Raw genomic sequence first — 18,855 nt, 5'->3', positions numbered from 1 at the left:
AATATACTATTTTGAATCTGAACCGACCAAAAGAGTGTCAGAAGTGGGATTTGAACCCACGCCTCCAACTGGAGACCAGAAGTCCCATAGATATGGAAGGTTTATACCTTGAGTCTGGCGCCTTAGACCACTCGGCCATCCTGACATTGGTGCTTGACAATTAGCTTGTTGAAATAAGTCTGCAAGTATAGCTACATTTTTATTGAATACAATAATTGCTAATTGTTAACATTTTTTAAAATTAATTTTAAATAATTAAGTCAACACAGCTAAGTAAAATAAAAACTGAATTCAGATGAATTGTTAGCTTGTTTGAATTATATGATGTCATTTTGTCATAGATAACCAAGTGTAGTGAATATACTATTTTGAATCTGAACTGACCAATATAATGTCAGAAGTGGGATTTGAACCCACGCCTCAAACTGGAGACCAGAAGTCCCATACATATGGAAGGTTTATACCTTGAGTCTGGCGCCTTAGACCACTCGGCCATCCTGACATTGGTGCTTGGTAAGTAGCTTGTTGAAAGTAGTCTGCAAGTATAGCTACATTTTTTTTATTGAATACAATAATTGCTAATTGTTAACATTTTTTTTAATTAATTTTAAATAATTAAGTCAACACAGCTAAGTAAAATAAAAACTGAATTCAGATGAATTGTTAGCTTGTTTGAATTATATGATGTCATTTTGTCATAGATAACCAAGTTTAGTGAATATACTATTTTGAATCTGAACTGACCAAAAGAGTGTCAGAAGTGGGATTTGAACCCACGCCTCCAACTGGAGACCAGAAGTCCCATACATATGGAAGGTTTATACCTTGAGTCTGGCGCCTTAGACCACTCGGCCATCCTGACGTTGCTGCTTGCTAAGTAGCTTGTTGAAAGTAGTCTGCAAGTATAGCTACATTTTTTAACTGATTACAATAATTGCTAAATGTAATTTTTTTTTTAAATGAATTAGAAATAATTAGGTCAACACAGCTAAGTAAAATAAAAACTGAATTCCGATGAAATGTTAGCTTGTTTGAATTATATGATGTCATTTTGTCATAGCTAACCAAGTGTAGTGAATATATTATTTTGAATCTGAACAATATAATGTCAGAAGTGGGATTTGAACCCACGCCTCCAACTGGAGACCAGAAGTCCCATAGATATGGAAGGTTTATACCTTGAGTCTGGCGCCTTAGACCACTCGGCCATCCTGACATTGGTGCTTGACAATTAGCTTGTTGAAATAAGTCTGCAAGTATAGCTACATTTTTATTGAATACAATAATTGCTAATTGTTAACATTTTTTAAAATTAATTTTAAATAATTAAGTCAACACAGCTAAGTAAAATAAAAACTGAATTCAGATGAATTGTTAGCTTGTTTGAATTATATGATGTCATTTTGTCATAGATAACCAAGTGTAGTGAATATACTATTTTGAATCTGAACTGACCAATATAATGTCAGAAGTGGGATTTGAACCCACGCCTCAAACTGGAGACCAGAAGTCCCATACATATGGAAGGTTTATACCTTGAGTCTGGCGCCTTAGACCACTCGGCCATCCTGACATTGGTGCTTGGTAAGTAGCTTGTTGAAAGTAGTCTGCAAGTATAGCTACATTTTTTTTATTGAATACAATAATTGCTAATTGTTAACATTTTTTTTAATTAATTTTAAATAATTAAGTCAACACAGCTAAGTAAAATAAAAACTGAATTCAGATGAATTGTTAGCTTGTTTGAATTATATGATGTCATTTTGTCATAGATAACCAAGTGTAGTGAATATACTATTTTGAATCTGAACTGACCAAAAGAGTGTCAGAAGTGGGATTTGAACCCACGCCTCCAACTGGAGACCAGAAGTCCCATACATATGGAAGGTTTATACCTTGAGTCTGGCGCCTTAGACCACTCGGCCATCCTGACGTTGCTGCTTGCTAAGTAGCTTGTTGAAAGTAGTCTGCAAGTATAGCTACATTTTTTAACTGATTACAATAATTGCTAAATGTAATTTTTTTTTTAAATGAATTAGAAATAATTAGGTCAACACAGCTAAGTAAAATAAAAACTGAATTCCGATGAAATGTTAGCTTGTTTGAATTATATGATGTCATTTTGTCATAGCTAACCAAGTGTAGTGAATATATTATTTTGAATCTGAACAATATAATGTCAGAAGTGGGATTTGAACCCACGCCTCCAACTGGAGACCAGAAGTCCCATACATATGGAAGGTTTATACCTTGAGTCTGGCGCCTTAGACCACTCGGCCATCCTGACATTTCTGCTTGTTTATGAGCTTGTTGAAGGTAGTCTGGTGGTATCATACAATTTTTTAATGAATACAATAATTGCTAAATGTTAACAAGTTTTCAGTATAAAAAAATAAATTTGGTCAAAAAATCCTACTAAAATAAAAAGTGAATTAAGATGAAATGTTAGCTTGTTTGAATGATATGATTTCATTATGTCATAGCTAACCAAGTGTAGTTAATATACTATTTTGAATCTGAACTGACCAATATAATGTCAGAAGTGGGATTTGAACCTACGCCTCCAACTGGAGACCAGAAGTCCCATACATATGGAAGGTTTATACCTTGAGTCTGGCGCCTTAGACCACTCGGCCATCCTGACATTGCTGCTTGGTAAGTAGCTTGTTGAAAGAAGTCTGCAAGTATAGCTACATTTTTATTGAATACAATAATTGCTAATTGTTAACATTTTTTTAAATTAATTTTAAATAATTAAGTCAACACAGCTAAGTAAAATAAAAACTGAATTCAGATGAATTGTTAGCTTGTTTGAATTATATGATGTCATTTTGTCATAGCTAACCAAGTGTAGTTAATATACTATTTTGAATCTGAACTGACCAAAAGAGTGTCAGAAGTGAGATTTGAACCCACGCCTCCAACTGGAGACCAGAAGTCCCATAGATATGGAAGGTTTATACCTTGAGTCTGGCGCCTTAGACCACTCGGCCATCCTGACATTGCTGCTTGACAATTAGCTTGTTGAAAGAAGTCTGCAAGTATAGCTACATTTTTATTGAATACAATAATTGCTAATTGTTAACTTTTTTTTAAATTAATTTTAAAAAATTAGGTCAACACAGCTAAGTAAAATAAAAACTGAATTCAGGTGAATTGTTAGCTTGTTTGAATTATATGATGTCATTTTGTCATAGATAACCAAGTGTAGTGAATATACTATTTTGAATCTGAACAATATAATGTCAGAAGTGGGATTTGAACCCACGCCTCCAACTGGAGACCAGAAGTCCCATACATATGGAAGGTTTATACCTTGAGTCTGGCGCCTTATACCACTCGGCCATCCTGACATTGCTGTTTGTTTATGAGCTTGTTGAAGGTAGTCTGGTGGTATCATACAATTTTTTAATGAATACAATAATTGCTAAATGTTAACAAGTTTTCAGTATAAAAAAATAAATTTGGTCAAAAAATCCTACTAAAATAAAAAGTGAATTAAGATGAAATGTTAGCTTGTTTGAATGATATGATTTCATTTTGTCATAGCTAACCAAGTGTAGTTAATATACTATTTTGAATCTGAACTGACCAATATAATGTCAGAAGTGGGATTTGAACCCACGCCTCCAACTGGAGACCAGAAGTCCCATACATATGGAAGGTTTATTCCTTGAGTCTGGCGCCTTAGACCACTCGGCCATCCTGACATTGCTGCTTGGTAAGTAGCTTATTGAAAGTAGTCTGCAAGTATAGCTACATTTTTTAACTGAATACAATAATTGCTAAATATATTTTTTTTTTAAATGAATTAGAAATATTTAGGTCAACATAGTTAAGTAAAATAAAAACTGAATTCAGATGAAATATTAGCTTGTTTAAATTATCTGATGTCATTTTGTCATAGCTAACCAAGTGTAGTGAATATACTATTTTGAATCTGAACAATATAATGTCAGAAGTGGGATTTGAACCCACGCCTCCAACTGGAGACCAGAAGTTCCATACATATGGAAGGTTTATACCTTGAGTCTGGCGCCTTAGACCACTCGGCCATCCTGACATTGCTGCTTGACAATTAGCTTGTTGAAAGAAGTCTGGAAGTATAGCTACATTTTTATTGAATACAATAATTGCTAATTGTTAACATTTTTTTAAATTAATTTTAAATAATTAAGTCAACACAGCTAAGTAAAATAAAAACTGAATTCAGATGAAAAGTTAGCTTGTTTGAATGATATGATTTCATTTTGTCATAGCTAACCAAGTGTAGTGAATATACTATTTTGAATCTGAACAATATAATGTCAGAAGTGGGATTTGAACCCACGCCTCCAACTGGAGACCAGAAGTCCCATACATATGGAAGGTTTATACTTTGAGTCTGGCGCCTTACACCACTCGGCCATCCTGACATTGCTGCTTGACAATTAGCTTGTTGAAAGAAGTCTGGAAGTATAGCTACATTTTTATTGAATACAATAATTGCTAATTGTTAACATTTTTTTAAATTAATTTTAAATAATTAAGTCAACACAGCTAAGTAAAATAAAAACTGAATTCAGATGAATTGTTAGCTTGTTTGAATTATATGATGTCATTTTGTCATAGATAACCAAGTGTAGTGAATATACTATTTTGAATCTGAACCGACCAAAAGAGTGTCAGAAGTGGGATTTGAACCCACGCCTCCAACTGGAGACCAGAAGTCCCATAGATATGGAAGGTTTATACCTTGAGTCTGGCGCCTTAGACCACTCGGCCATCCTGACGTTGCTGCTTGACAAGTAGCTTGTTGAAAGTAGTCTGTAAGTATAGCTACATTTTTTAACTGATTACAATAATAGCTAAATGTAATTAAAAAAAAAAATGTATTAGAAATAATTAGGTCAACACAGCTAAGTAAAATAAAAACTGAATTCCGATGAAATGTTAGCTTGTTTAAATTATCTGATGTCATTTTGTCATAGCTAACCAAGTGTAGTGAATATACTATTTTGAATCTGAACAATATAATGTCAGAAGTGGGATTTGAACCCACGCCTCCAACTGGAGACCAGAAGTCCCATACATATGGAAGGTTTATACCTTGAGTCTGGCGCCTTAGACCACTCGGCAATCCTGACATTGCTGCTTGATAAGTAGCTTGTTGAAAGTAGTCTGCAAGTATAGCAACATTTTATTGAATACAATAATTGCTAAATGTTAACATTTTTTAAATGAATTAGAAATATTTAAGTCAACACATCTAAGTAAAATAAAAACTGAATTCCGATGAAATGTTAGCTTGTTTCAATTATATGATGTCATTTTGTCATAGCTAATCAAGTGTAGTGAATATACTATTTTGAATCTGAACTGACCAATATAATGTCAGAAGTGGGATTTGAACCCACGCCTCCAACTGGAGACCAGAAGTCCCATACATATGGAAGGTTTATACCTTGAGTCTGGCGCCTTAGACCACTCGGCCATCCTGACATTGGTGCTTGGTAAGTAGCTTGTTGAAAGTAGTCTGCAAATATAGCTACATTTTTATTGAATACAATAATTGCTAATTGTTAACATTTTTTTAAATGAATTAGAAATAATTAGGTCAACACAGCTAAGTAAAATAAAAACTGAATTCAGATGAATTGTTAGCTTGTTTGAATTATATGATGTCATTTTGTCATAGATAACCAAGTGTAGTGAATATACTATTTTGAATCTGAACTGACCAAAAGGGTGTCAGAAGTGGGATTTGAACCCACGCCTCCAACTGGAGACCAGAAGTCCCATACATATGGAAGGTTTATACCTTGAGTCTGGCGCTTTAGACCACTCGGCCATCCCGACATTGCTGCTTTACAAGTAGCTTGTTGAAAGAAGTCTGTAAGTATAGCTACATTTTTTTAAATTGAGTACTATAATTGCTAAATGTTAACATCTTTACTTAATTTTAAATATTTAAGTCAACACAGCTAAATAAAATAAAAACTGAATTCAGATGAAATATTAGCTTGTTTGAATTATATGATGTCATTTTGTCATAGATAACCAAGTGTAGTGAATATACTATTTTGAATCTGAACTGACCAAAAGAGTGTCAGAAGTGGAATTTGAACCCACGCCTCCAACTGGAGACCAGAAGTCCCATAGATATGGAAGGTTTATACCTTGAGTCTGGCGCCTTAGACCACTCGGCCATCCTGACATTGCTGCTTGACAATTAGCTTGTTGAAAGAAGTCTGCAAGTATAGCTACATTTTTATTGAATACAATAATTGCTAATTGTTAACATTTTTTTAAATTAATTTTAAATAATTAAGTCAACACAGCTAAGTAAAATAAAAACTGAATTCCGATGAATTGTTAGCTTGTTTGAATTATATGATGTCATTTTGTCATAGATAACCAAGTGTAGTGAATATACTATTTTGAATCTGAACTGACCAAAAGGGTGTCAGAAGTGGGATTTGAACCCACACCTCCAACTGGAGACCAGAAGTCCCATACATATGGAAGGTTTATACCTTGAGTCTGGCGCCTTAGACCACTCGGCCATCCTGACATTGCTGCTTGTTTATGAGCTTGTTGAAGGTAGTCTGGTGGTATCATACAATTTTTTAATGAATACAATAATTGCTAAATGTTAACAAGTTTTCAGTATAAAAAAATAAATTTGGTCAAAAAATCCTACTAAAATAAAAAGTGAATTAAGATGAAATGTTAGCTTGTTTGAATGATATGATTTCATTATGTCATAGCTAACCAAGTGTAGTTAATATACTATTTTGAATCTGAACTGACCAATATAATGTCAGAAGTGGGATTTGAACCCACGCCTCCAACTGGAGACCAGAAGTCCCATACATATGGAAGGTTTATACCTTGAGTCTGGCGCCTTAGACCACTCGGCCATCCTGCTGTGCTGCTTGCTAAGTAGCTTGTTGAAAGTAGTCTGCAAGTATAGCTACATTTTTTAACTGATTACAATAATAGCTAAATGTAATTTTTTTTTTTAATGTATTAGAAATAATTAGGTCAACACAGCTAAGTAAAATAAAAACTGAATTCCGATGAAATGTTAGCTTGTTTGAATTATATGATGTCATTTTGTCATAGCTAATCAAGTGTAGTGAATATACTATTTTGAATCTGAACTGACCAATATAATGTCAGAAGTGGGATTTGAACCCACGCCTCCAACTGGAGACCAGAAGTCCCATAGATATGGAAGGTTTATACCTTGAGTCTGGCGCCTTAGACCACTCGGCCATCCTGACGTTGCTGCTTGCTAAGTAGCTTGTTGAAAGTAGTCTGCAAGTATAGCTTCATTTTTTATTGAATACAATAATTGTTAAATGTTAAAAAAATTTATAATTAATTTTAAATATTTAAGTCAACACAGCTAAATAAAATAAAAAGTTAATTCAGATGAATTGTTAGCTTGTTTGAATTATATGATGTCATTTTGTCATAGCTAACCAAGTGTAGTCAATATACTATTTTGAATCTGAACTGACCAATATAATGTCAGAAGTGGGATTTGAACCCACACCTCCAACTGGAGACCAGAAGTCCCATAGATATGGAAGGTTTATACCTTGAGTCTGGCGCCTTAGACCACTCGGCCATCCTGACAATGCTGTTTGTTTATGAGCTTGTTGAAGGTAGTCTGGTGGTATCATACAATTTTTTAATGAATACAATAATTGCTAAATGTTAACAAGTTTTCAGTATAAAAAAATAAATTTGGTCAAAAAATCCTACTAAAATAAAAAGTGAATTAAGATGAAATGTTAGCTTGTTTGAATGATATGATTTCATTTTGTCATAGCTAAACAAGTGTAGTTAATATACTATTTTGAATCTGAACTGACCAATATAATGTCAGAAGTGGGATTTGAACCCACGCCTCCAACTGGAGACCAGAAGTCCCATACATATGGAAGGTTTATACCTTGAGTCTGGCGCCTTAGACCACTCGGCCATCCTGACATTGGTGCTTGGTAAGTAGCTTGTTGAAAGTAGTCTGCAAGTATAGCTACATTTTTTTTTATTGAATACAATAATTGCTAATTGTTAACATTTTTTTAAATTAATTTTAAATAATTAGGTCAACATAGTTAAGTAAAATAAAAACTGAATTCAGATGAAATATTAGCTTGTTTAAATTATCTGATGTCATTTTGTCATAGCTAACCAAGTGTAGTGAATATACTATTTTGAATCTGAACAATATAATGTCAGAAGTGGGATTTGAACCCACGCCTCCAACTGGAGACCAGAAGTCCCATACATATGGAAGGTTTATACCTTGAGTCTGGCGCCTTAGACCACTCGGCCATCCTGACATTGCTGCTTGTTTATGAGCTTGTTGAAGGTAGTCTGGTGGTATCATACAATTTTTTAATGAATACAATAATTGCTAAATGTTAACATTTTTTCAGTATAAAAAAATAAATTTGGTCAAAAAATACTACTAAAATAAAAAGTGAATTGAGATGAAAAGTTAGCTTGTTTGAATGATATGATTTCATTTTGTCATAGCTAACCAAGTGTAGTGAATATACTATTTTGAATCTGAACAATATAATGTCAGAAGTGGGATTTGAACCCACGCCTCCAACTGGAGACCAGAAGTCCCATACATATGGAAGGTTTATACTTTGAGTCTGGCGCCTTACACCACTCGGCCATCCTGACATTGCTGCTTGACAATTAGCTTGTTGAAAGAAGTCTGGAAGTATAGCTACATTTTATTGAATACAATAATTGCTAATTGTTAACATTTTTTTTAATTAATTTTAAATAATTAAGTCAACACAGCTAAGTAAAATAAAAACTGAATTCAGATGAATTGTTAGCTTGTTTGAATTATATGATGTCATTTTGTCATAGATAACCAAGTGTAGTGAATATACTATTTTGAATCTGAACCGACCAAAAGAGTGTCAGAAGTGGGATTTGAACCCACGCCTCCAACTGGAGACCAGAAGTCCCATAGATATGGAAGGTTTATACCTTGAGTCTGGCGCCTTAGACCACTCGGCCATCCTGACATTGGTGCTTGGTAAGTAGCTTGTTGAAAGTAGTCTGCAAGTATAGCTACATTTTTTTTTATTGAATACAATAATTGCTAATTGTTAACATTTTTTTAAATTAATTTTAAATAATTAAGTCAACACAGCTAAGTAAAATAAAAACTGAATTCAGATGAATTGTTAGCTTGTTTGAATTATATGATGTCATTTTGTCATAGATAACCAAGTGTAGTGAATATACTATTTTGAATCTGAACTGACCAAAAGGGTGTCAGAAGTGGGATTTGAACCCACGCCTCCAACTGGAGACCAGAAGTCCCATACATATGGAAGGTTTATACCTTGAGTCTGGCGCTTTAGACCACTCGGCCATCCCGACATTGCTGCTTTACAAGTAGCTTGTTGAAAGAAGTCTGTAAGTATAGCTACATTTTTTTAAATTGAGTACTATAATTGCTAAATGTTAACATCTTTACTTAATTTTAAATATTTAAGTCAACACAGCTAAATAAAATAAAAACTGAATTCAGATGAAATATTAGCTTGTTTGAATTATATGATGTCATTTTGTCATAGATAACCAAGTGTAGTGAATATACTATTTTGAATCTGAACTGACCAAAAGAGTGTCAGAAGTGGGATTTGAACCCACGCCTCCAACTGGAGACCAGAAGTCCCATAGATATGGAAGGTTTATACCTTGAGTCTGGCGCCTTAGACCACTCGGCCATCCTGACATTGCTGCTTGACAATTAGCTTGTTGAAAGAAGTCTGCAAATATAGCTACATTTTTATTGAATACAATAATTGCTAATTGTTAACATTTTTTTAAATGAATTAGAAATAATTAGGTCAACACAGCTAAGTAAAATAAAAACTGAATTCCGATGAAATGTTAGCTTGTTTGAATTATATGATGTCATTTTGTCATAGCTAACCAAGTGTAGTGAATATATTATTTTGAATCTGAACAATATAATGTCAGAAGTGGGATTTGAACCCACGCCTCCAACTGGAGACCAGAAGTCCCATACATATGGAAGGTTTATACCTTGAGTCTGGCGCCTTAGACCACTCGGCAATCCTGACATTGCTGCTTGATAAGTAGCTTGTTGAAAGTAGTCTGCAAGTATAGCAACATTTTATTGAATACAATAATTGCTAAATGTTAACATTTTTTAAATGAATTAGAAATATTTAAGTCAACACATCTAAGTAAAATAAAAACTGAATTCCGATGAAATGTTAGCTTGTTTCAATTATATGATGTCATTTTGTCATAGCTAATCAAGTGTAGTGAATATACTATTTTAAATCTGAACTGACCAATATAATGTCAGAAGTGGGATTTGAACCCACGCCTCCAACTGGAGACCAGAAGTCCCATACATATGGAAGGTTTATACCTTGAGTCTGGCCCCTTAGACCACTCGGCCATCCTGACATTGGTGCTTGGTAAGTAGCTTGTTGAAAGTAGTCTGCAAGTATAGCTACATTTTTTTTATTGAATACAATAATTGCTAATTGTTAACATTTTTTTAAATTAATTTTAAATAATTAAGTCAACACAGCTAAGTAAAATAAAAACTGAACTCAGATGAATTGTTAGCTTGTTTGAATTATATGATGTCATTTTGTCATAGATAACCAAGTGTAGTGAATATACTATTTTGAATCTGAACTGACCAAAAGGGTGTCAGAAGTGGGATTTGAACCCACGCCTCCAACTGGAGACCAGAAGTCCCATACATATGGAAGGTTTATACCTTGAGTCTGGCGCTTTAGACCACTCGGCCATCCCGACATTGCTGCTTTACAAGTAGCTTGTTGAAAGAAGTCTGTAAGTATAGCTACATTTTTTTAAATTGAGTACTATAATTGCTAAATGTTAACATCTTTACTTAATTTTAAATATTTAAGTCAACACAGCTAAATAAAATAAAAACTGAATTCAGATGAAATATTAGCTTGTTTGAATTATATGATGTCATTTTGTCATAGATAACCAAGTGTAGTGAATATACTATTTTGAATCTGAACTGACCAAAAGAGTGTCAGAAGTGGGATTTGAACCCACGCCTCCAACTGGAGACCAGAAGTCCCATAGATATGGAAGGTTTATACCTTGAGTCTGGCGCCTTAGACCACTCGGCCATCCTGACATTGCTGCTTGACAATTAGCTTGTTGAAAGAAGTCTGCAAATATAGCTACATTTTTATTGAATACAATAATTGCTAATTGTTAACATTTTTTTAAATGAATTAGAAATAATTAGGTCAACACAGCTAAGTAAAATAAAAACTGAATTCCGATGAAATGTTAGCTTGTTTGAATTATATGATGTCATTTTGTCATAGCTAACCAAGTGTAGTGAATATATTATTTTGAATCTGAACAATATAATGTCAGAAGTGGGATTTGAACCCACGCCTCCAACTGGAGACCAGAAGTCCCATACATATGGAAGGTTTATACCTTGAGTCTGGCGCCTTAGACCACTCGGCAATCCTGACATTGCTGCTTGATAAGTAGCTTGTTGAAAGTAGTCTGCAAGTATAGCAACATTTTATTGAATACAATAATTGCTAAATGTTAACATTTTTTAAATGAATTAGAAATATTTAAGTCAACACATCTAAGTAAAATAAAAACTGAATTCCGATGAAATGTTAGCTTGTTTCAATTATATGATGTCATTTTGTCATAGCTAATCAAGTGTAGTGAATATACTATTTTGAATCTGAACTGACCAATATAATGTCAGAAGTGGGATTTGAACCCACGCCTCCAACTGGAGACCAGAAGTCCCATACATATGGAAGGTTTATACCTTGAGTCTGGCGCCTTAGACCACTCGGCCATCCTGACATTGGTGCTTGGTAAGTAGCTTGTTGAAAGTAGTCTGCAAGTATAGCTACATTATTTTTATTGAATACAATAATTGCTAATTGTTAACATTTTTTTAAATTAATTTTAAATAATTAAGTCAACACAGCTAAGTAAAATAAAAACTGAATTCAGATGAATTGTTAGCTTGTTTGAATTATATGATGTCATTTTGTCATAGATAACCAAGTGTAGTGAATATACTATTTTGAATCTGAACTGACCAAAAGGGTGTCAGAAGTGGGATTTGAACCCACACCTCCAACTGGAGACCAGAAGTCCCATACATATGGAAGGTTTATACCTTGAGTCTGGCGCCTTAGACCACTCGGCCATCCTGACATTGCTGCTTGTTTATGAGCTTGTTGAAGGTAGTCTGGTGGTATCATACAATTTTTTAATGAATACAATAATTGCTAAATGTTAACAAGTTTTCAGTATAAAAAAATAAATTTGGTCAAAAAATCCTACTAAAATAAAAAGTGAATTAAGATGACATGTTAGCTTGTTTGAATGATATGATTTCATTATGTCATAGCTAACCAAGTGTAGTTAATATACTATTTTGAATCTGAACTGACCAATATAATGTCAGAAGTGGGATTTGAACCCACGCCTCCAACTGGAGACCAGAAGTCCCATACATATGGAAGGTTTATACCTTGAGTCTGGCGCCTTAGACCACTCGGCCATCCTGCTGTGCTGCTTGCTAAGTAGCTTGTTGAAAGTAGTCTGCAAGTATAGCTACATTTTTTAACTGATTACAATAATAGCTAAATGTAATTTTTTTTTTTAATGTATTAGAAATAATTAGGTCAACACAGCTAAGTAAAATAAAAACTGAATTCCGATGAAATGTTAGCTTGTTTGAATTATATGATGTCATTTTGTCATAGCTAATCAAGTGTAGTGAATATACTATTTTGAATCTGAACTGACCAATATAATGTCAGAAGTGGGATTTGAACCCACGCCTCCAACTGGAGACCAGAAGTCCCATAGATATGGAAGGTTTATACCTTGAGTCTGGCGCCTTAGACCACTCGGCCATCCTGACGTTGCTGCTTGCTAAGTAGCTTGTTGAAAGTAGTCTGCAAGTATAGCTTCATTTTTTATTGAATACAATAATTGCTAAATGTTAAAAAAAATTATAATTAATTTTAAATATTTAAGTCAACACAGCTAAATAAAATAAAAAGTTAATTCAAATGAATTGTTAGCTTGTTTGAATTATATGATGTCATTTTGTCATAGCTAACCAAGTGTAGTTAATATACTATTTTGAATCTGAACTGACCAATATAATGTCAGAAGTGGGATTTGAACCCACACCTCCAACTGGAGACCAGAAGTCCCATAGATATGGAAGGTTTATACCTTGAGTCTGGCGCCTTAGACCACTCGGCCATCCTGACATTGGTGCTTGGTAAGTAGCTTGTTGAAAGTAGTCTGCAAGTATAGCTACATTTTTTTTTATTGAATACAATAATTGCTTATTGTTAACATTTTTTTAAATTAATTTTAAATAATTAGGTCAACATAGTTAAGTAAAATAAAAACTGAATTCAGATGAAATATTAGCTTGTTTAAATTATCTGATGTCATTTTGTCATAGCTAACCAAGTGTAGTGAATATACTATTTTGAATCTGAACAATATAATGTCAGAAGTGGGATTTGATCCCACGCCTCCAACTGGAGACCAGAAGTCCCATACATATGGAAGGTTTATACCTTGAGTCTGGCGCCTTAGACCACTCGGCAATCCTGACATTGCTGCTTGATAAGTAGCTTGTTGAAAGTAGTCTGCAAGTATAGCAACATTTTATTGAATACAATAATTGCTAAATGTTAACATTTTTTAAATGAATTAGAAATATTTAAGTCAACACATCTAAGTAAAATAAAAACTGAATTCCGATGAAATGTTAGCTTGTTTCAATTATATGATGTCATTTTGTCATAGCTAATCAAGTGTAGTGAATATACTATTTTGAATCTGAACTGACCAATATAATGTCAGAAGTGGGATTTGAACCCACGCCTCCAACTGGAGACCAGAAGTCCCATACATATGGAAGGTTTATACCTTGAGTCTGGCGCCTTAGACCACTCGGCCATCCTGACATTGGTGCTTGGTAAGTAGCTTGTTGAAAGTAGTCTGCAAGTATAGCTACATTTTTTTTATTGAATACAATAATTGCTAATTGTTAACATTTTTTTAAATTAATTTTAAATAATTAAGTCAACACAGCTAAGTAAAATAAAAACTGAATTCAGATGAATTGTTAGCTTGTTTGAATTATATGATGTCATTTTGTCATAGATAACCAAGTGTAGTGAATATACTATTTTGAATCTGAACTGACCAAAAGGGTGTCAGAAGTGGGATTTGAACCCACACCTCCAACTGGAGACCAGAAGTCCCATACATATGGAAGGTTTATACCTTGAGTCTGGCGCCTTAGACCACTCGGCCATCCTGACATTGCTGCTTGTTTATGAGCTTGTTGAAGGTAGTCTGGTGGTATCATACAATTTTTTAATGAATACAATAATTGCTAAATGTTAACAAGTTTTCAGTATAAAAAAATAAATTTGGTCAAAAAATCCTACTAAAATAAAAAGTGAATTAAGATGACATGTTAGCTTGTTTGAATGATATGATTTCATTATGTCATAGCTAACCAAGTGTAGTTAATATACTATTTTGAATCTGAACTGACCAATATAATGTCAGAAGTGGGATTTGAACCCACGCCTCCAACTGGAGACCAGAAGTCCCATACATATGGAAGGTTTATACCTTGAGTCTGGCGCCTTAGACCACTCGGCCATCCTGCTGTGCTGCTTGCTAAGTAGCTTGTTGAAAGTAGTCTGCAAGTATAGCTACATTTTTTAACTGATTACAATAATAGCTAAATGTAATTTTTTTTTTTAATGTATTAGAAATAATTAGGTCAACACAGCTAAGTAAAATAAAAACTGAATTCCGATGAAATGTTAGCTTGTTTGAATTATATGATGTCATTTTGTCATAGCTAATCAAGTGTAGTGAATATACTATTTTGAATCTGAACTGACCAATATAATGTCAGAAGTGGGATTTGAACCCACGCCTCCAACTGGAGACCAGAAGTCCCATAGATATGGAAGGTTTATACCTTGAGTCTGGCGCCTTAGACCACTCGGCCATCCTGACGTTGCTGCTTGCTAAGTAGCTTGTTGAAAGTAGTCTGCAAGTATAGCTTCATTTTTTATTGAATACAATAATTGCTAAATGTTAAAAAAAATTATAATTAATTTTAAATATTTAAGTCAACACAGCTAAATAAAATAAAAAGTTAATTCAAATGAATTGTTAGCTTGTTTGAATTATATGATGTCATTTTGTCATAGCTAACCAAGTGTAGTTAATATACTATTTTGAATCTGAACTGACCAATATAATGTCAGAAGTGGGATTTGAACCCACACCTCCAACTGGAGACCAGAAGTCCCATAGATATGGAAGGTTTATACCTTGAGTCTGGCGCCTTAGACCACTCGGCCATCCTGACATTGGTGCTTGGTAAGTAGCTTGTTGAAAGTAGTCTGCAAGTATAGCTACATTTTTTTTTATTGAATACAATAATTGCTTATTGTTAACATTTTTTTAAATTAATTTTAAATAATTAGGTCAACATAGTTAAGTAAAATAAAAACTGAATTCAGATGAAATATTAGCTTGTTTAAATTATCTGATGTCATTTTGTCATAGCTAACCAAGTGTAGTGAATATACTATTTTGAATCTGAACAATATAATGTCAGAAGTGGGATTTGATCCCACGCCTCCAACTGGAGACCAGAAGTCCCATACATATGGAAGGTTTATACCTTGAGTCTGGCGCCTTAGACCACTCGGCCATCCTGACATTGCTGCTTGTTTATGAGCTTGTTGAAGGTAGTCTGGTGGTATCATACAATTTTTTAATGAATACAATAATTGCTAAATGTTAACATTTTTTCAGTATAAAAAAATAAATTTGGTCAAAAAATACTACTAAAATAAAAAGTGAATTGAGATGAAAAGTTAGCTTGTTTGAATGATATGATTTCATTTTGTCATAGCTAACCAAGTGTAGTGAATATACTATTTTGAATCTGAACAATATAATGTCAGAAGTGGGATTTGAAACCACGCCTCCAACAGGAGACCAGAAGTCCCATACATATGGAAGGTTTATACTTTGAGTCTGGCGCCTTAGACCACTCGGCCATCCTGACATTGCTGCTTGACAATTAGCTTGTTGAAAGAAGTCTGGAAGTATAGCTACATTTTTATTGAATACAATAATTGCTAATTGTTAACATTTTTTTAAATTAATTTTAAATAATTAAGTCAACACAGCTAAGTAAAATAAAAACTGAATTCAGATGAATTGTTAGCTTGTTTGAATTATATGATGTCATTTTGTCATAGATAACCAAGTGTAGTGAATATACTATTTTGAATCTGAACCGACCAAAAGAGTGTCAGAAGTGGGATTTGAACCCACGCCTCCAACTGGAGACCAGAAGTCCCATAGATATGGAAGGTTTATACCTTGAGTCTGGCGCCTTAGACCACTCGGCCATCCTGACATTGGTGCTTGGTAAGTAGCTTGTTGAAAGTAGTCTGCAAGTATAGCTACATTTTTTTTTATTGAATACAATAATTGCTAATTGTTAACATTTTTTTAAATTAATTTTAAATAATTAAGTCAACACAGCTAAGTAAAATAAAAACTGAATTCAGATGAATTGTTAGCTTGTTTGAATTATATGATGTCATTTTGTCATAGATAACCAAGTGTAGTGAATATACTATTTTGAATCTGAACTGACCAAAAGGGTGTCAGAAGTGGGATTTGAACCCACGCCTCCAACTGGAGACCAGAAGTCCCATACATATGGAAGGTTTATACCTTGAGTCTGGCGCTTTAGACCACTCGGCCATCCCGACATTGCTGCTTTACAAGTAGCTTGTTGAAAGAAGTCTGTAAGTATAGCTACATTTTTTTAAATTGAGTACTATAATTGCTAAATGTTAACATCTTTACTTAATTTTAAATATTTAAGTCAACACAGCTAAATAAAATAAAAACTGAATTCAGATGAAATATTAGCTTGTTTGAATTATATGATGTCATTTTGTCATAGATAACCAAGTGTAGTGAATATACTATTTTGAATCTGAACTGACCAAAAGAGTGTCAGAAGTGGGATTTGAACCCACGCCTCCAACTGGAGACCAGAAGTCCCATAGATATGGAAGGTTTATACCTTGAGTCTGGCGCCTTAGACCACTCGGCCATCCTGACATTGCTGCTTGACAATTAGCTTGTTGAAAGAAGTCTGCAAGTATAGCTACATTTTTATTGAATACAATAATTGCTAATTGTTAACATTTTTTTAAATGAATTAGAAATAATTAGGTCAACACAGCTAAGTAAAATAAAAACTGAATTCCGATTTAATGTTAGCTTGTTTGAATTATATGATGTCATTTTGTCATAGCTAACCAAGTGTAGTGAATATATTATTTTGAATCTGAACAATATAATGTCAGATGTGGGATTTGAACCCACGCCTCCAACTGGAGACAAGAAGTCCCATACATATGGAAGGTTTATACCTTGAGTCTGGCGCCTTAGACCACTCGGCCATCCTGACATTGGTGCTTGGTAAGTAGCTTGTTGAAAGTAGTCTGCAAGTATAGCTACATTTTTTTTTATTGAATACAATAATTGCTAATTGTTAACATTTTTTTAAATTAATTTTAAATAATTAAGTCAACACAGCTAAGTAAAATAAAAACTGAATTCAGATGAATTGTTAGCTTGTTTGAATTATATGATGTCATTTTGTCATAGATAACCAAGTGTAGTGAATATACTATTTTGAATCTGAACAATATAATGTCAGAAGTGGGATTTGAACCCACGACTCCAACTGGAGACCAGAAGTCCCATACATATGGAAGGTTTATACCTTGAGTCTGGCGCCTTAGACCACTCGGCCATCCTGACATTGCTGCTTGTTAAGTAGCTTGTTGAAAGTAGTCTGCAAGTATAGCTACATTTTTTTTATTGAATACAATAATTGCTAATTGTTAACATTTTTTTTAATTAATTTTAAATAATTAAGTCAACACAGCTAAGTAAAATAAAAACTGAATTCAGATGAATTGTTAGCTTGTTTGAATTATATGATGTCATTTTGTCATAGATAACCAAGTGTAGTGAATATACTATTTTGAATCTGAACTGACCAAAAGAGTGTCAGAAGTGGGATTTGAACCCACGCCTCCAACTGGAGACCAGAAGTCCCATACATATGGAAGGTTTATACCTTGAGTCTGGCGCCTTAGACCACTCGGCCATCCTGACATTGCTGCTTGGTAAGTAGCTTGTTGAAAGTAGTCTGCAAGTATAGCTTCATTTTTTATTGAATACAATAGTTGCTAAATGTTAAAAAAATTTATAATTAATTTTAAATATTTAAGTCAACACAGCTAAATAAAATAAAAAGTTAATTCAGATGAATTGTTAGCTTGTTTGAATTATATGATGTCATTTTGTCATAGCTAACCAAGTGTAGTGAATATACTATTTTGAATCTGAACTGACCAAAAGAGTGTCAGAAGTGGGATTTGAACCCACGCCTCCAACTGGAGACCAGAAGTCCCATACATATGGAAGGTTTATACCTTGAGTCTGGCGCTTTAGACCACTCGGCCATCCCGACATTGCTGCTTTACAAGTACCTTGTTGAAAGAAGTCTGTAAGTATAGCTACATTTTTTTAAATTGAGTACTATAATTGCTAAATGTTAACATCTTTTTAATTAATTTTAAATATTTAAGTCAACACAGCTAAATAAAATAAAAACTGAATTCAGATGAAATATTAGCTTGT

At 33.7% G+C, this 18,855-nt stretch overlaps 48 non-coding genes across 48 annotated transcripts; all 48 read right to left on the bottom strand.

The window, feature by feature from the left end:
* Positions 1–35: 35 nt before the first annotated feature.
* On the bottom strand, positions 36–145 carry trnal-caa (transfer RNA leucine (anticodon CAA)). Its single transcript has 2 exons — positions 108–145; positions 36–81 (listed from the first exon to the last, which is right to left on the bottom strand). It is a non-coding gene; the product is annotated as a tRNA-Leu (tRNA).
* Positions 146–392: 247 nt separating this feature from the next.
* On the bottom strand, positions 393–502 carry trnal-caa (transfer RNA leucine (anticodon CAA)). The gene is made up of 2 exons: positions 465–502; positions 393–438 (listed from the first exon to the last, which is right to left on the bottom strand). It is a non-coding gene; the product is annotated as a tRNA-Leu (tRNA).
* A 250-nt stretch (positions 503–752) lies between these two features.
* Positions 753–862, bottom strand: trnal-caa (transfer RNA leucine (anticodon CAA)). The gene is made up of 2 exons: positions 825–862; positions 753–798 (listed from the first exon to the last, which is right to left on the bottom strand). It is a non-coding gene; the product is annotated as a tRNA-Leu (tRNA).
* A 244-nt stretch (positions 863–1,106) lies between these two features.
* On the bottom strand, positions 1,107–1,216 carry trnal-caa (transfer RNA leucine (anticodon CAA)). Its single transcript has 2 exons — positions 1,179–1,216; positions 1,107–1,152 (listed from the first exon to the last, which is right to left on the bottom strand). It is a non-coding gene; the product is annotated as a tRNA-Leu (tRNA).
* Positions 1,217–1,463: 247 nt separating this feature from the next.
* On the bottom strand, positions 1,464–1,573 carry trnal-caa (transfer RNA leucine (anticodon CAA)). The gene is made up of 2 exons: positions 1,536–1,573; positions 1,464–1,509 (listed from the first exon to the last, which is right to left on the bottom strand). It is a non-coding gene; the product is annotated as a tRNA-Leu (tRNA).
* A 250-nt stretch (positions 1,574–1,823) lies between these two features.
* On the bottom strand, positions 1,824–1,933 carry trnal-caa (transfer RNA leucine (anticodon CAA)). Its single transcript has 2 exons — positions 1,896–1,933; positions 1,824–1,869 (listed from the first exon to the last, which is right to left on the bottom strand). It is a non-coding gene; the product is annotated as a tRNA-Leu (tRNA).
* A 244-nt stretch (positions 1,934–2,177) lies between these two features.
* On the bottom strand, positions 2,178–2,287 carry trnal-caa (transfer RNA leucine (anticodon CAA)). Its single transcript has 2 exons — positions 2,250–2,287; positions 2,178–2,223 (listed from the first exon to the last, which is right to left on the bottom strand). It is a non-coding gene; the product is annotated as a tRNA-Leu (tRNA).
* Positions 2,288–2,534: 247 nt separating this feature from the next.
* On the bottom strand, positions 2,535–2,644 carry trnal-caa (transfer RNA leucine (anticodon CAA)). The gene is made up of 2 exons: positions 2,607–2,644; positions 2,535–2,580 (listed from the first exon to the last, which is right to left on the bottom strand). It is a non-coding gene; the product is annotated as a tRNA-Leu (tRNA).
* Positions 2,645–2,891: 247 nt separating this feature from the next.
* On the bottom strand, positions 2,892–3,001 carry trnal-caa (transfer RNA leucine (anticodon CAA)). The gene is made up of 2 exons: positions 2,964–3,001; positions 2,892–2,937 (listed from the first exon to the last, which is right to left on the bottom strand). It is a non-coding gene; the product is annotated as a tRNA-Leu (tRNA).
* A 242-nt stretch (positions 3,002–3,243) lies between these two features.
* trnal-caa (transfer RNA leucine (anticodon CAA)) lies at positions 3,244–3,353 on the bottom strand. Its single transcript has 2 exons — positions 3,316–3,353; positions 3,244–3,289 (listed from the first exon to the last, which is right to left on the bottom strand). It is a non-coding gene; the product is annotated as a tRNA-Leu (tRNA).
* Positions 3,354–3,600: 247 nt separating this feature from the next.
* On the bottom strand, positions 3,601–3,710 carry trnal-caa (transfer RNA leucine (anticodon CAA)). Its single transcript has 2 exons — positions 3,673–3,710; positions 3,601–3,646 (listed from the first exon to the last, which is right to left on the bottom strand). It is a non-coding gene; the product is annotated as a tRNA-Leu (tRNA).
* Positions 3,711–3,953: 243 nt separating this feature from the next.
* trnal-caa (transfer RNA leucine (anticodon CAA)) lies at positions 3,954–4,063 on the bottom strand. The gene is made up of 2 exons: positions 4,026–4,063; positions 3,954–3,999 (listed from the first exon to the last, which is right to left on the bottom strand). It is a non-coding gene; the product is annotated as a tRNA-Leu (tRNA).
* A 242-nt stretch (positions 4,064–4,305) lies between these two features.
* On the bottom strand, positions 4,306–4,415 carry trnal-caa (transfer RNA leucine (anticodon CAA)). The gene is made up of 2 exons: positions 4,378–4,415; positions 4,306–4,351 (listed from the first exon to the last, which is right to left on the bottom strand). It is a non-coding gene; the product is annotated as a tRNA-Leu (tRNA).
* Positions 4,416–4,662: 247 nt separating this feature from the next.
* On the bottom strand, positions 4,663–4,772 carry trnal-caa (transfer RNA leucine (anticodon CAA)). The gene is made up of 2 exons: positions 4,735–4,772; positions 4,663–4,708 (listed from the first exon to the last, which is right to left on the bottom strand). It is a non-coding gene; the product is annotated as a tRNA-Leu (tRNA).
* Positions 4,773–5,016: 244 nt separating this feature from the next.
* Positions 5,017–5,126, bottom strand: trnal-caa (transfer RNA leucine (anticodon CAA)). Its single transcript has 2 exons — positions 5,089–5,126; positions 5,017–5,062 (listed from the first exon to the last, which is right to left on the bottom strand). It is a non-coding gene; the product is annotated as a tRNA-Leu (tRNA).
* Positions 5,127–5,371: 245 nt separating this feature from the next.
* Positions 5,372–5,481, bottom strand: trnal-caa (transfer RNA leucine (anticodon CAA)). The gene is made up of 2 exons: positions 5,444–5,481; positions 5,372–5,417 (listed from the first exon to the last, which is right to left on the bottom strand). It is a non-coding gene; the product is annotated as a tRNA-Leu (tRNA).
* Positions 5,482–5,728: 247 nt separating this feature from the next.
* On the bottom strand, positions 5,729–5,838 carry trnal-caa (transfer RNA leucine (anticodon CAA)). The gene is made up of 2 exons: positions 5,801–5,838; positions 5,729–5,774 (listed from the first exon to the last, which is right to left on the bottom strand). It is a non-coding gene; the product is annotated as a tRNA-Leu (tRNA).
* Positions 5,839–6,086: 248 nt separating this feature from the next.
* Positions 6,087–6,196, bottom strand: trnal-caa (transfer RNA leucine (anticodon CAA)). The gene is made up of 2 exons: positions 6,159–6,196; positions 6,087–6,132 (listed from the first exon to the last, which is right to left on the bottom strand). It is a non-coding gene; the product is annotated as a tRNA-Leu (tRNA).
* A 247-nt stretch (positions 6,197–6,443) lies between these two features.
* On the bottom strand, positions 6,444–6,553 carry trnal-caa (transfer RNA leucine (anticodon CAA)). Its single transcript has 2 exons — positions 6,516–6,553; positions 6,444–6,489 (listed from the first exon to the last, which is right to left on the bottom strand). It is a non-coding gene; the product is annotated as a tRNA-Leu (tRNA).
* Positions 6,554–7,158: 605 nt separating this feature from the next.
* On the bottom strand, positions 7,159–7,268 carry trnal-caa (transfer RNA leucine (anticodon CAA)). The gene is made up of 2 exons: positions 7,231–7,268; positions 7,159–7,204 (listed from the first exon to the last, which is right to left on the bottom strand). It is a non-coding gene; the product is annotated as a tRNA-Leu (tRNA).
* Positions 7,269–7,516: 248 nt separating this feature from the next.
* trnal-caa (transfer RNA leucine (anticodon CAA)) lies at positions 7,517–7,626 on the bottom strand. Its single transcript has 2 exons — positions 7,589–7,626; positions 7,517–7,562 (listed from the first exon to the last, which is right to left on the bottom strand). It is a non-coding gene; the product is annotated as a tRNA-Leu (tRNA).
* Positions 7,627–7,873: 247 nt separating this feature from the next.
* Positions 7,874–7,983, bottom strand: trnal-caa (transfer RNA leucine (anticodon CAA)). The gene is made up of 2 exons: positions 7,946–7,983; positions 7,874–7,919 (listed from the first exon to the last, which is right to left on the bottom strand). It is a non-coding gene; the product is annotated as a tRNA-Leu (tRNA).
* Positions 7,984–8,229: 246 nt separating this feature from the next.
* On the bottom strand, positions 8,230–8,339 carry trnal-caa (transfer RNA leucine (anticodon CAA)). Its single transcript has 2 exons — positions 8,302–8,339; positions 8,230–8,275 (listed from the first exon to the last, which is right to left on the bottom strand). It is a non-coding gene; the product is annotated as a tRNA-Leu (tRNA).
* A 242-nt stretch (positions 8,340–8,581) lies between these two features.
* Positions 8,582–8,691, bottom strand: trnal-caa (transfer RNA leucine (anticodon CAA)). The gene is made up of 2 exons: positions 8,654–8,691; positions 8,582–8,627 (listed from the first exon to the last, which is right to left on the bottom strand). It is a non-coding gene; the product is annotated as a tRNA-Leu (tRNA).
* A 246-nt stretch (positions 8,692–8,937) lies between these two features.
* Positions 8,938–9,047, bottom strand: trnal-caa (transfer RNA leucine (anticodon CAA)). The gene is made up of 2 exons: positions 9,010–9,047; positions 8,938–8,983 (listed from the first exon to the last, which is right to left on the bottom strand). It is a non-coding gene; the product is annotated as a tRNA-Leu (tRNA).
* Positions 9,048–9,298: 251 nt separating this feature from the next.
* trnal-caa (transfer RNA leucine (anticodon CAA)) lies at positions 9,299–9,408 on the bottom strand. The gene is made up of 2 exons: positions 9,371–9,408; positions 9,299–9,344 (listed from the first exon to the last, which is right to left on the bottom strand). It is a non-coding gene; the product is annotated as a tRNA-Leu (tRNA).
* A 248-nt stretch (positions 9,409–9,656) lies between these two features.
* On the bottom strand, positions 9,657–9,766 carry trnal-caa (transfer RNA leucine (anticodon CAA)). The gene is made up of 2 exons: positions 9,729–9,766; positions 9,657–9,702 (listed from the first exon to the last, which is right to left on the bottom strand). It is a non-coding gene; the product is annotated as a tRNA-Leu (tRNA).
* Positions 9,767–10,008: 242 nt separating this feature from the next.
* trnal-caa (transfer RNA leucine (anticodon CAA)) lies at positions 10,009–10,118 on the bottom strand. The gene is made up of 2 exons: positions 10,081–10,118; positions 10,009–10,054 (listed from the first exon to the last, which is right to left on the bottom strand). It is a non-coding gene; the product is annotated as a tRNA-Leu (tRNA).
* Positions 10,119–10,363: 245 nt separating this feature from the next.
* trnal-caa (transfer RNA leucine (anticodon CAA)) lies at positions 10,364–10,473 on the bottom strand. Its single transcript has 2 exons — positions 10,436–10,473; positions 10,364–10,409 (listed from the first exon to the last, which is right to left on the bottom strand). It is a non-coding gene; the product is annotated as a tRNA-Leu (tRNA).
* A 250-nt stretch (positions 10,474–10,723) lies between these two features.
* trnal-caa (transfer RNA leucine (anticodon CAA)) lies at positions 10,724–10,833 on the bottom strand. The gene is made up of 2 exons: positions 10,796–10,833; positions 10,724–10,769 (listed from the first exon to the last, which is right to left on the bottom strand). It is a non-coding gene; the product is annotated as a tRNA-Leu (tRNA).
* A 248-nt stretch (positions 10,834–11,081) lies between these two features.
* trnal-caa (transfer RNA leucine (anticodon CAA)) lies at positions 11,082–11,191 on the bottom strand. Its single transcript has 2 exons — positions 11,154–11,191; positions 11,082–11,127 (listed from the first exon to the last, which is right to left on the bottom strand). It is a non-coding gene; the product is annotated as a tRNA-Leu (tRNA).
* Positions 11,192–11,433: 242 nt separating this feature from the next.
* trnal-caa (transfer RNA leucine (anticodon CAA)) lies at positions 11,434–11,543 on the bottom strand. The gene is made up of 2 exons: positions 11,506–11,543; positions 11,434–11,479 (listed from the first exon to the last, which is right to left on the bottom strand). It is a non-coding gene; the product is annotated as a tRNA-Leu (tRNA).
* A 245-nt stretch (positions 11,544–11,788) lies between these two features.
* Positions 11,789–11,898, bottom strand: trnal-caa (transfer RNA leucine (anticodon CAA)). The gene is made up of 2 exons: positions 11,861–11,898; positions 11,789–11,834 (listed from the first exon to the last, which is right to left on the bottom strand). It is a non-coding gene; the product is annotated as a tRNA-Leu (tRNA).
* Positions 11,899–12,148: 250 nt separating this feature from the next.
* On the bottom strand, positions 12,149–12,258 carry trnal-caa (transfer RNA leucine (anticodon CAA)). The gene is made up of 2 exons: positions 12,221–12,258; positions 12,149–12,194 (listed from the first exon to the last, which is right to left on the bottom strand). It is a non-coding gene; the product is annotated as a tRNA-Leu (tRNA).
* A 605-nt stretch (positions 12,259–12,863) lies between these two features.
* On the bottom strand, positions 12,864–12,973 carry trnal-caa (transfer RNA leucine (anticodon CAA)). Its single transcript has 2 exons — positions 12,936–12,973; positions 12,864–12,909 (listed from the first exon to the last, which is right to left on the bottom strand). It is a non-coding gene; the product is annotated as a tRNA-Leu (tRNA).
* Positions 12,974–13,221: 248 nt separating this feature from the next.
* On the bottom strand, positions 13,222–13,331 carry trnal-caa (transfer RNA leucine (anticodon CAA)). Its single transcript has 2 exons — positions 13,294–13,331; positions 13,222–13,267 (listed from the first exon to the last, which is right to left on the bottom strand). It is a non-coding gene; the product is annotated as a tRNA-Leu (tRNA).
* Positions 13,332–13,932: 601 nt separating this feature from the next.
* On the bottom strand, positions 13,933–14,042 carry trnal-caa (transfer RNA leucine (anticodon CAA)). Its single transcript has 2 exons — positions 14,005–14,042; positions 13,933–13,978 (listed from the first exon to the last, which is right to left on the bottom strand). It is a non-coding gene; the product is annotated as a tRNA-Leu (tRNA).
* A 250-nt stretch (positions 14,043–14,292) lies between these two features.
* On the bottom strand, positions 14,293–14,402 carry trnal-caa (transfer RNA leucine (anticodon CAA)). Its single transcript has 2 exons — positions 14,365–14,402; positions 14,293–14,338 (listed from the first exon to the last, which is right to left on the bottom strand). It is a non-coding gene; the product is annotated as a tRNA-Leu (tRNA).
* A 605-nt stretch (positions 14,403–15,007) lies between these two features.
* trnal-caa (transfer RNA leucine (anticodon CAA)) lies at positions 15,008–15,117 on the bottom strand. Its single transcript has 2 exons — positions 15,080–15,117; positions 15,008–15,053 (listed from the first exon to the last, which is right to left on the bottom strand). It is a non-coding gene; the product is annotated as a tRNA-Leu (tRNA).
* Positions 15,118–15,365: 248 nt separating this feature from the next.
* trnal-caa (transfer RNA leucine (anticodon CAA)) lies at positions 15,366–15,475 on the bottom strand. Its single transcript has 2 exons — positions 15,438–15,475; positions 15,366–15,411 (listed from the first exon to the last, which is right to left on the bottom strand). It is a non-coding gene; the product is annotated as a tRNA-Leu (tRNA).
* Positions 15,476–15,721: 246 nt separating this feature from the next.
* trnal-caa (transfer RNA leucine (anticodon CAA)) lies at positions 15,722–15,831 on the bottom strand. The gene is made up of 2 exons: positions 15,794–15,831; positions 15,722–15,767 (listed from the first exon to the last, which is right to left on the bottom strand). It is a non-coding gene; the product is annotated as a tRNA-Leu (tRNA).
* Positions 15,832–16,073: 242 nt separating this feature from the next.
* trnal-caa (transfer RNA leucine (anticodon CAA)) lies at positions 16,074–16,183 on the bottom strand. Its single transcript has 2 exons — positions 16,146–16,183; positions 16,074–16,119 (listed from the first exon to the last, which is right to left on the bottom strand). It is a non-coding gene; the product is annotated as a tRNA-Leu (tRNA).
* Positions 16,184–16,430: 247 nt separating this feature from the next.
* On the bottom strand, positions 16,431–16,540 carry trnal-caa (transfer RNA leucine (anticodon CAA)). Its single transcript has 2 exons — positions 16,503–16,540; positions 16,431–16,476 (listed from the first exon to the last, which is right to left on the bottom strand). It is a non-coding gene; the product is annotated as a tRNA-Leu (tRNA).
* A 251-nt stretch (positions 16,541–16,791) lies between these two features.
* trnal-caa (transfer RNA leucine (anticodon CAA)) lies at positions 16,792–16,901 on the bottom strand. The gene is made up of 2 exons: positions 16,864–16,901; positions 16,792–16,837 (listed from the first exon to the last, which is right to left on the bottom strand). It is a non-coding gene; the product is annotated as a tRNA-Leu (tRNA).
* A 248-nt stretch (positions 16,902–17,149) lies between these two features.
* trnal-caa (transfer RNA leucine (anticodon CAA)) lies at positions 17,150–17,259 on the bottom strand. Its single transcript has 2 exons — positions 17,222–17,259; positions 17,150–17,195 (listed from the first exon to the last, which is right to left on the bottom strand). It is a non-coding gene; the product is annotated as a tRNA-Leu (tRNA).
* Positions 17,260–17,857: 598 nt separating this feature from the next.
* Positions 17,858–17,967, bottom strand: trnal-caa (transfer RNA leucine (anticodon CAA)). The gene is made up of 2 exons: positions 17,930–17,967; positions 17,858–17,903 (listed from the first exon to the last, which is right to left on the bottom strand). It is a non-coding gene; the product is annotated as a tRNA-Leu (tRNA).
* Positions 17,968–18,217: 250 nt separating this feature from the next.
* On the bottom strand, positions 18,218–18,327 carry trnal-caa (transfer RNA leucine (anticodon CAA)). Its single transcript has 2 exons — positions 18,290–18,327; positions 18,218–18,263 (listed from the first exon to the last, which is right to left on the bottom strand). It is a non-coding gene; the product is annotated as a tRNA-Leu (tRNA).
* A 248-nt stretch (positions 18,328–18,575) lies between these two features.
* Positions 18,576–18,685, bottom strand: trnal-caa (transfer RNA leucine (anticodon CAA)). Its single transcript has 2 exons — positions 18,648–18,685; positions 18,576–18,621 (listed from the first exon to the last, which is right to left on the bottom strand). It is a non-coding gene; the product is annotated as a tRNA-Leu (tRNA).
* Between the last annotated feature and the right edge of the window lie 170 nt (positions 18,686–18,855).

The sequence above is a fragment of the Callionymus lyra genome, chromosome 14 (assembly GCF_982586985.1).
Source record: "Callionymus lyra chromosome 14, fCalLyr1.hap1.1, whole genome shotgun sequence".
Lineage (NCBI taxonomy): Eukaryota > Metazoa > Chordata > Actinopteri > Syngnathiformes > Callionymidae > Callionymus > Callionymus lyra.
The sequence above is the reverse complement of the archived record's forward strand: the minus strand, read 5'-3'. Positions and strand labels throughout refer to the sequence as shown.